Source organism: Procambarus clarkii, chromosome 39 (assembly GCF_040958095.1).
Source record: "Procambarus clarkii isolate CNS0578487 chromosome 39, FALCON_Pclarkii_2.0, whole genome shotgun sequence".
Lineage (NCBI taxonomy): Eukaryota > Metazoa > Arthropoda > Malacostraca > Decapoda > Cambaridae > Procambarus > Procambarus clarkii.
The window spans coordinates 17,782,891-17,794,757 of record NC_091188.1 but is presented as its reverse complement, the minus strand read 5'-3'; positions in this window follow the sequence as shown (position 1 = coordinate 17,794,757).

Sequence of the window (11,867 nt, the reverse complement as noted above, 5' to 3'; positions counted from 1 at the left end):
CGACAGAAAACTCCACACCCCAGAGTGACTCGAACCCCGGAACAGCCAGGAACAACCATGCAACTGGTTTCATTGTTGCTCCTGGCCATCCCGGGGTACAAGTCACTTGAAATAAAAAAAAAAAACGATCTTTACATCCTGCAATATTAGCCACATGTATATTTTTGACATTATAGTAATCAAATTAGCCCAGTATGAAGAAACTCGAACCCCCACCCCCACCTTTCCTTAATAAGCTGTGTCACCTGCACTACATGATATTTCGCAGGCAAACGGAGAAAAGATATAAAAGTGTTAGAAAACGTAGTTATTACATTGGCGGGGATAACTAATATAAAGGTTGAGGGCAGCGCTCACCTGCACCTGATCCAATATGGAACTAAATCACTCCGGTGAGACAGCTGGCTACGATAGCAATCGGTCAGGCTGAATATGTTAGTATTTTTATGTGAAGTAATAAATTAATATTTCATCTAATAAAATCGAAACTAAAACAGTGACTTGCATATAAATTAAAAATTACTTCAATTAAACATTCCATGTTTCAAGAGAAATTACATTGCAAATTAATCTGTACATATAAATATATATATATATATATATATATATATATATATATATATATATATATATATATATATATATATATATATATATATATATATATATATATATATATATATATATATATATATATATATGTCGTACCTAATAGCCAGAACGCACTTCTCAGCCTACTATTCAAGGCCCGATTTGCCTAATAAGCCAAGTTTTCATGAATTAATGTTTTTTCGTCTACCTAACCTACCTAACCTAACCTAACCTAGCTTTTTTTGGCTACCTAACCTAACCTTACCTATAAATATAGGTTAGGTTAGGTTAGGTTTGGTTGGTTAGGTTCGGTCATATATCTACGTTAATTTTAACTCCAATAAAAAAAAATTGACCTCATACATAATGAAATGGGTAGCTTTATCATTTCATAAGAAAAAAATTAGAAAAAATATATTAATTCAGGAAAACTTGGCTTATAAGGCAAATCGGGCCTTGAATAGTAGGCCAAAAAGTGAGTTCTGGCTACTAGGTACGACATATATATATATATATATATATATATATATATATATATATATATATATATATATATATATATATATATATATATATATATATATATATGTGTGTCGTACCTAGTAGCCAGAACGCACTTCTCAGCCTACTATGCAAGGCCCGATTTGCCTAATAAGCCAAGTTTCCCTGAATTTATATATTTTCTCTATTTTTTTTCTTATGAAATGATAAAGCTACCCATTTCATTATGTATGAGGTCAATTTTTTTTTATTGGAGTTAAAATTAATGTAGATATATGACCGAACCTAACCAACCAAACCTAACCTATCTTTATAGGCTAGGTTAGGTTAGGTAGCCGAAAAAGTTAGGTTAGGTTAGGTTAGGTTAGGTAGTCGAAAAACAATTAATTCATGAAAACTTGGCTTATTAGGCAAATCGGGCCGTGCATATATACAGGTACGACATATACATATATATATATATATATATATATATATATATATATATATATATATATATATATATATATATATATATATATACAGATATATATATTCGTTGAAGACATCATAAGAAGGAAAGTGAAAAGCCATGCAACCTCTGAAGAGACAACTAACACAACACCTATACCCCCTATTAGACTATTTTACAGGAACTTTTTTTTCCACAGCTCATGAAACGGAGGAAAGGGTCCTGAAAGATATTGTTAATAGAAACGTTATCCCTACAGACAAAAATCAGAAGATGCAACTGACGATTTACTATAAAACAGAGAAAACGGCCAGCCTACTCATGAGAAACTCTCCAGACACAAAGCAGAACTCTTTAAAAGAGACCAACGTGGTCTATGCCTTTAAATGCCCTCTTGGGGACTGTAAGCCTCAAAAAACTCAGTATATATAGGCAAGACAACAACATCTCTTTCCAGGCATTTAACGATGCATAAGCAACAGGGCTCCGTTAAGGAACATATAATCTCTTCCCACAACCAAACCATCACCAGAGAAATCTTAGCAAACAACACAGAAATCATCAATAGATACAGCGATAGCAAGCGGCTTGACATCTGTGAGGCAATACACATCAAGAAGTCAACACCAGCAATGAACAGCCAATTAATGCACAACTATATTCTACCCACTTCAAGACTCCGCTCCAATATAGAAGCATCAAGAAATATAGGCCAATAGACCCTCTGCAATTACTTCCATTCTTACCTTCAATACCCATTGTTTCGTGTTCTGGCTTGTGTTGAAAGTTTGTTTTCACCTCATCCAAAACTGTTGTAACATATCACCTCACCCAAATGCAGGTATAAAAAATCGAAGATGTTTAAGCTCTATTCAGTTATAAGTTGTGTGTGTGTAAACTAAAGTCTTTGAAAATGTAATAAGTTTTACGAAACGCGCTCAAGTGTCGCGTCAGACTAGAAATAAAAATGAATTTTGGAGAATTGATTTTTCAGTTACCATGAACAGTGAAAAGAAACATAAGAAAGATCGAGAAAATTCGTGTTGGAATTATTAATCTTACTTTTTCGCTCATATTTAATAATAATATATATATATATATATATATATATATATATATATATATATATATATATATATATATATATATATGCGAACAAGCCTGAATGGTCCCCAGGACAATATGCAACTGAAAACTCACACCCCAGAAGTGACTCGAACCCATACTCCCAGGAGCCACACAACTGGTATGTACAAGACGCCTTAATCCACTTGACCATCACGACCGGACATAATGAGGTGATAGCCGAGGCTATTTGAACCACCCCACCGCCGGCACTCGGATAGTAATCTTGGGCATAGCATTTTACCAAATCACCTCATTCTTTGGGGCACACGTGAGGAACACAAATGCGAACAAGCCTGAATGGTCCCCAGGACAATATGCAACTGAAAACTCAATGCTATGCCCAAGATTACTATCCGAGTGCCGGCGGTGGGGTGGTTCAAATAGCCTCGGCTATCACCTCATTATGTCCGGTCGTGATGGTCAAGTGGATTAAGGCGTCTTGTACATACCAGTTGCGTGGCTCCTGGGAGTATGGGTTCGAGTCACTTCTGGGGTGTGAGTTTTCAGTTATATATATATATATATATATATATATTCGTTGAAAATGACAGAAAGCTTAAGATTTATGATTCTGACAAAAATCTTCTCGATATTTCTTATGTTTTTTCCTCACTGAAGCAGGAAGTTTGAAAAATTAACTCTTCAAAGTTCCTTTTTACTTTTTATTCGGTCTGACACCTAGTGATGCGTATCGAAAGGTCACTTCTTACATTTAAAAGATAAATTCTTATATTTCCATAGACAGAGAAAACAAAAATCTAGATCAACAATGCTAATACACTAACACCAGCTAATGCACAATTACACTACCAACGTCATGACCCTGGGCCAACGCAAAGGCTGGGACAATTGACCCTGCAACAGGAACGAAAGGAACAAGAAGAACATCCAGCAACCAACATGTCACACTCTGTGTTGATCCAATAAATACCTTATCAATATCCCCTATATAATGTTATTCATCCATATGGAACCTATTGTTCCATATGTTAGTTATTGATCCATATGTTACCTAACCACCTCACCTTAAGAGGATATAACCTGGTGCTAAGCAGAGTAGAATTTGTCTTTGAAAATGTAGGGAGCGACCTTACATTTTAAATATATATATATTTATATATATATATATATATATATATATATATATATATATATATATATATATATATATTATATATTATATATATATATATATATATATATATATATATATATATATATATATATATATATGTCGTACCTAGTAGCCAGAACTCACTTCTCAGCCTACTATGCAAGGCCCGATTTGCCTAATAAGCCAAGTTTTCATGAATTAATTGTTTTTCGACTACCGAACCTACCTAACCAAACCTAACCTAACTTTTTCGGCTACATAACCCAACCTAACCTATAGAGATAGGTTAGGTTAGGTTAGGTAGGGTTGGTTAGGTTCAGTCATATATCTACGTTAATTTTAACTCTAATGAAAAAAATTGACCTCATACATAATAAAATGGGTAGCTTTATCATTTCATAAGAAAAAATTTAGAGAAAATATATTAATTCAGGAAAACTTGGCTTATTAGGCAAATCGGGCCATGTATAGTAGGCTGAGAAGTGAGTTCTGGCTACTAGGTACGACATATATATATATATATATATATATATATATATATATATATATATATATATATATATATATATATATATATATATATGTCGTACCTAATAGCCAGAACGCACTTCTCAGTCTACTACGCAAGGCCCGATTTGCCTAATAAGCCAAGTTTTCCTGAATTAATATATTTTCTCAAATTTTTTTCTTATGAAGTGATAAAGCTACCAATTTCATTATGTATGAGGTCAAATTTTTTTTATTGGAGTTAAAATTAACGTAGATATATCACCGAACCTAACCAACCCTACCTAACCTAACCTAACCTATCTCTATTGGTTAGGTTAGGTTAGGTAGCCGAAAAAGTTAGGTTAGGTTAGGTTAGGTAGGTTTGGTAGTCGAAAAACAATTATTTCATGAAAACTTGGCTTACTAGGCAAATCGGGCCTTGCATAGTAGGCAGAGAAGTGCGTTCTGGCTATTAGGTACGACATATATATATATATATATATATATATATATATATATATATATATATAGTGACGATAATCTCTTTCAAGAGAGATTGAGCCTGCTCTTCACTACATAAAGTTACTTACACATACAGGAATAAGATGCTACCTTCAAGATACGTCTACCAGTAGCACAAAACCCCCACTCCACACTCTTTCTATGCCGGCTCGCCTGTCGTCAACCAGCAAACTACCATTACAGCCTGCCTGCTTCTGATTTGTGACCCGCCGTCTGCATACCTGCACTTCTGCACCTCCGCGCCCTCTACCTAAGTCGATGTCTGGGCTTGAACCAGCTATCAAGTCAGAATATCCATATGCTCTCAAGCTGTGAACAACCAACTGATACAGGTCCTGTTTATTGGTGGAGGTTCCCAGCTAGCGCTATATTCTCAGCACCTGTTTATGTCATTTTGTCTTTATATTATTCCTAGAGTAATTTATCTCTGTTATTAATTTTTATGACTTGTTTGTTTGCACTGTACATAGCCAAGGGATTGTCTTTGTTTTTAAATTTGCATTCCAGTTAATTAAAGTTTCATTGTTCATACTATATTTTTTGCGTGTCTTCCCTTACTCTACCACAGACAACAGCCAAGCAGTCTCTTTTTTTTTGTAAATGTGACAGGCATTGACACCAGCCATTGGAGGACTGCCGAACATCTACACTCCTACACTTTCCCGTCACATTTAATGGGGGCCTGTCCTAGGAGCTTCACTCTGGTACTAGTACTAGAGCATCAATTTGTGGTAAGTGTACTTGGCTTTGCTACAGTTGCTTTTCAATATTTTCATTACTTTTCATATTTATATGGTTCTGTGTGTATTGTGCATTCCGAGAGTAGCATATTGTGAGTGTTGGATAACTTTGGATTACGTGGAGACTGGAGGCCTCAGTCATTCTCTTAATTGATCATCCCTCTGTGCACAATAAACTAGCCGCCTCCGGCGGCAACAATAAAAAATCAAGGGAGAGAAAAGATGCAGAAAGACACTATGAAAATGACTTAGCAAGCAAGGCAAAGACTCAACCTATATTGCTACATAGCCACATATGGAGAAAAACATCAGCGAAGGAACAGGAAATGAAACTGAGGATAGGAGCAGAAGAATTCACTACAAACGACAAGAAAACTCAATAAAAATTGCGAGGAATTCAATAAAAAAAATCAAGGAGTCTTCACAGTAGAGCAAGGGGAAGTCCCAGAGATAGGAGAGTGGAAGATCTAACCAAACACCACTAGATGAGTTAGTGATTACCAGTGGGGAGGTGAATAAGCATCTGCTAGAGTGAGAAGTGACAAAGGCTATAGGCCCAGATGGAATATCACCTTGGATACTGAAGGAAGGAGCTGATGCTCTGTGTCGGCCCATAGTGTTTAAGAAATCACTGGTGACAGGTGAACTACCATGAACTTAGAAGACGGCTAATGTAGTCCTGATATTCACGGAGGGTGATAGACAGGAGGTACTGAACTACAGGCCAGTGTCACTAACTTGCATACCATGAACAGTAATGGAGAAGATTGTTCGAAAAAACTAGTGGAACCTCTGGAGCGGAAGAACTTTGCATTAAAACATCAGCATGGGCACAGAGATGGCCTATCATGCCTCACAGCATTGATTGGATTCTATGACTATGCAACCAAAATCAGGCAGGAAAGAGAGGGCTGGGCAGACTGCATACTTTTGGATTATCCAGAAAGCCTTTGACACAGTACCACATAAGAGACTGGTGCATAAACTGGAGATGCAGGCCGGAGTGAAAGGGAAGGTTCTATACTGGATAAAGGAGTACATAAGCAACAGAAGACAGCGAGACACTATGAGGGGTGAGGTCTCAGAGTGGCGAGATGTCACAATGTTGATTCACTTTGGGATCAGTTCTTGGTCCTATACTGTTCCTGATATATGTAAATTATCGCCCAGAGGGTATAGGACTCGTTCCTCTCAATGTTTGCGGACGATGCAAAAATTATGAGGAGAATTAAAACGGAGGAAGGTAGTAGTGAGACTACAAGATGACCTAAACAAAATGAATGGTCCAACGGTCCAAAATTGTCCAAAATGAATGGCTATCAATGTTAAACAAAAGTAAATGTAGGGTAATGAAACTAGGGGGACGAAAAAGGAGACCAGACACTGGATACATAATGGGAGATGAAGTCATTCACGTCACCAACGGAGAAAAAGATCTAGGGGTTGATATCAGACCAAACCTGTCTCCTGAAGCCCACATCAAAATAATAACATCGGCGGCGAATGCGAGGCTGGCTAACATCAGAACTGCCTCAGAAACTTGTGTAAGGAATCTTTCTGAACCTTATATACCACGTATGTAAGACCAATTCTGGAGTATGCGGCCTCAGCATCGAGCCCGTACCTTGTCAAGCACAAGACGAAGCTGGAAAAAGTTTAAAGATATGCCACTAGGGTAATCCCTGAAATAAGAGGCAAAAGTTACGAGGATAGGCTGAGGGATCTGCACCTCACGTCCGAAGGAAGACAGATGAGCTCGAAGAGAAATGATCACTACATACAAGATTCCCAAGAAAATTGACACGGGTAGACACGGATGAATTATTTAACACGGGTGGTCTACGTACAAGGGGACACAGGTGGAAGCTGAGTACCCAAATGAGCCACAGAGACATTAGAAAGAACTTTTTCAGTATCAGAGTAGTTAGTAAATGGAGTACATAAGGCCGTGATGTGGTGGAGGCTGACTCCATACACAGTTTCAAATGTAGATATGATAGAGCCCAGTAGGCTCAGGAATCTGTACATCTGTTGATTGACCGTTCTGAGGTGGGACAAAAGAGTCAGAGCTCAACCCCCGCAAGCACCACTAGGTGAATACAGCTAGGTAAGTGCACATTTTTATGTATATATGAAGGTTACTTATTTTAAGGTTTGGTTTTGGAATGAGTTCATATAGTCCTTCCTTAATGCATCAACCTCCAAGTGCATACAACAGCAGCAGTAAGGTGGTGGGGGTAACATTGCACGAGGTCTCTCACCAGAGAACACCAGCCCCAAACAAACCTCACAGGCAAGAGCCAACGCCGAGATCCCCTATAAGCTCAGGTGCGGAGGGAAGTCAGGTGTCGAGTTAGGGGATGGCCATTCCATGGGCCCGGGTGGACATGGGCCCGGGTTGGACATGGCCCCCGGGTGGACACGTCGGAGGCAAGCTAGTGTTGGCAGCTATGGGGCTTGATCCTTGAACCAACCCAATTAATTTCAATAAGCAAGAAAGTGGTACTAAAGCAGAGGAAAATAATGGTGCAGTACGCATTAAAAGAAATGACGGAGTGACTCGTTAACAACACAATATAATTTATCCATCAAGCTTACTGAGTAAGTTGAGACTACTCAGTAAGACAACTTACTGAGTAGTTGTGCATTAATTGGCTGTTCATTGCTGGTGTTGATTAATGCACAACTATAATGTAATACTATAATGTTGTATTAACTATAATGTTGCACAACTATAATGTTGATTAATGTAATGAATTAAGTGTATAACTATATTCTACCTACTTCAAGACCCCGAACCAATATGGAAGCAGCAAGAGGAAGTATGGGCCAATAGGCCTTCTGCAGTTACTTCCATTCATATCTTCACTTATCCAATTTATTACCATTGTTTCGTGTTCTGTATTGTGTTTGTCACCTCATCCAAAACTTTTGTACCATATCACCTCATCCAATACGAGTATAAGTACAAAGAATTTGTGTGTAAATTAAGTCTTTGAAAATATAATACGAATTACGAAGCACGTTCAGGCGTTAGACAATTAAAAAATCAATTTCGGAGAATTGTTATTTTTATTACCACCGACAGTGAAAAAAAACATAAGAAATATTGAGAAGATTCGTGTTAGAATTATTAATCTTACCTATTCGGTCATATTCAACAACATATGTTTACAAGAAAGACTGTTACCAAAATATACTAATATATATATATATATATATATATATATATATATATATATATATATATATATATATATATATATATATATATATATATATATATATTTAGATATATTCAACTCCAGCTCAGATATATGTTCACCCCAAGCCAGACTCGTATTTTCCACCCGGGCAACTGGAATCCCTGGGCTAAGGAAGTAGAATTATTTCCTCTCTGCTCGCCTCGTTAACCCAAGACTCTTCAAGAACACAAAACAAAAACGAAAATCTTACTGGATGATGGCTTCTAAGGAAACACGTAATGATTGTTTTCCTTTCGTTGGACGTATTTTTTTTGTACTACGATTATATAATTTTGAATAGTATTTCTTTTAAGAATTATGTAGAATTTGAAATTTGATGATATTGTTAAAAAATGTCCACAAATGTTATATATATATATATATATATATATATATATATATATATTATATATATATATATATATATATATATATATATATATATATATATATATATATATATATATAAAGGTTTTCTTGGTGGTGATTGAGAGGGTTTTTTTCTTTGAAATGTATATCATATATTGTATTTTTTTTGTCTATTTTGTACTTCATTAGCATTATTTCTCTCAGAATCATCCAAGCATTACACAAACATCTTTGAATTTTCTGTTTTACTTAGCTTAAGTACAATTGTATTTTCTATTAGACAGAGTATTTTCCATATATCAGTTTAATTTTTAGGTGCATCATTCTCTTGCACAATTTTAAAAATCTTGTAATATTCAGTTTTTCTACTTGTCCATTCCATGACAAGATGACATGATGTAACAGAGAAACAGCGAAAACACCCACACACACATTGAAAACGTATGTGTGTGAGTGTGTGTGTGTGTGTATGTGTGTGTGTGTGTGTGTGTGTGTGTGTGTGTGTGCGTGTGTGTGTGTGTGTGTGTGTGTGTGTGTGTGTGTGTGTGCGTGTGTGTCTGTAAACTCACCTAGTTGTACTCACCTAGTTGTGCTTGCGAGGGATGAGTTTTTGGCTCTTTGGTCTCACCTCTCAACCGTAAATCTACTGGTGTAAAGATTCCTGAGCTTCTCGAGCTCTATCGTATCTACATTTGAAACTGTGTATGGCCTCCACCTACATTACTTCGTAGTGCATTACATTTACTAACGCTCTGACACTCAACTAGTTCTTTCTAATGTCTCTGTGGCTCATTTGGGTACTAAGTTTCCACCCGTGTCCCATTGTTCGTGTCCCACTAGCGCTGAAGAGTTTGTCTTTGTTCACCCTGTTAATTCTCCTGAGAATTTTGTAGGTGGTTATCATGTCTCCCCTTACTCTTCTGTTTTCCAGGGATGTGAGGTTTAGCTCCTTTTGCCTTTCCTCGTAGCTCATTCCTCTCAGTTCCGGAACGAGCCTGGTGGCATACCTCTGAATCTTCTCTAACTTTGTCTTGTGTTTAACTAGTTATTGACTACAGGCTGGAGCTGCATACTTCAGTTGTGTGTACTCACTTAGTTGTACTCACCTAGTTGTGTTTGCGTGGGAAGGGCAAGGTGGAAACCTTGGTGGGTATCCAGAACTGCTGGAGAACACATGGAGTTGCCGATTACAACCGAAGTATCACAGTGGATTTTTAATATATTTTTTTGCTATCAAGAACTATTTTTTTTAAATAATAACTCATATATGAGCCAATGATATTCGAAGCCATCACATGTGGGTACGTTTAGCAGAGTGGTACTTTTCTGTGACGCCACTCCCGACTCGTGTATGATGTGAGCGTACCCGACAGCAATTACTGGGAAATTATGCATAGCTAGATCAAAGCATGGTCTCCAGCCTCGGAGAAATAAACGGAGAGGGTGTTAGCCACACATTTCATTTTATAGATCTTTCACATTGAATTCACATTACGCTCCATATTTGGAATGTAAAATATTCCATAACCCTCTCTCCCTCTCCTATATATAACGCACTAAACCCACACACACACACACACACACACACACACACACACACACACACACACACACACACACACAGTTTGTGAGGGTACCACCTCTGGTGCCCATTAACATAAGACGAACATCGGAAAGGGACTATGAGAACGATATTACAATCAGAGCGAAAAAACAACCTAAGTTACTACACAGTCATATAAGAAGAAAAATGTCGGTGAACGACCAAGTGTGAAGACTAAGGAAGACAGAGGGGGCATTTACTGAAAGTGACAAGGAAATCTGCGAGGCACTGAATGCCAGTTTCCATCGAGTGTTCACTACCGAGCCTGAGCAGCTCCCATTGTTGGAAGGGGTTACCCTAGATGAAAGACTATCAGATATAGAAGTGACAGCAGAGGAGGTAATGAAACAGTTGACAACTCTAGATGCAACTAAAGCAGTTGCACCAGACAAAGTATCACCGTGGATACTAAAAGAAGCAGCGCAGGCCCTCAGCGTGCCTCTGGCAATGATGCTTTAATGAGCCACTTATGTCGGGAAAATTGCCCAGTTGCTGGAAGAAGACAAATGTCGTGCCGATCTTCAGGAAAGGTGATAGGGAGGAGGCACTTAACTATAGACCTGTATAACTGACAAGCATCCCCTGTAAAACACTGGAAAGAATAATTAGGCTACGATTGGTTGCACACCTGGAGAACATTAGGTTTGTGAACGAACATCAACATGGGTTCTGGACAGAGAAATCGTGCCTAACAAATCTTCTGGAATTCTATGATAAAATAACGAGGATAAGACAGGACAGAGATGGTTGGGCAGACTGCATATTTCTAGACTGCCAAAATGCCTTTGATACAGTACCGCACATGAGACTGCTGTTCAAGCAGGCGGGGGAGGGGGGAAAGGTCCTAGCATGGATGAGGAACTACCTAACAGGAAGGAGCCAAAGAGTTACGGTAAGGGGCGAGAAGTCGGACTGGCGAACAGTAACAAGTGGAGTACCACAAGGATCGGTTCTGGGACCAATTCTATTTCTTGTATATGTTAACGACATGTTTACAGGCGTAGAGTCCTACATGTCGATGTTTGCGGATGACGCAAAGTTGATGAGAAGAGTTGTGACAGATGAGGATTGCAGGATCCTCCAAGAGGACCTGAACAGGTTTTCAGAGATGGTC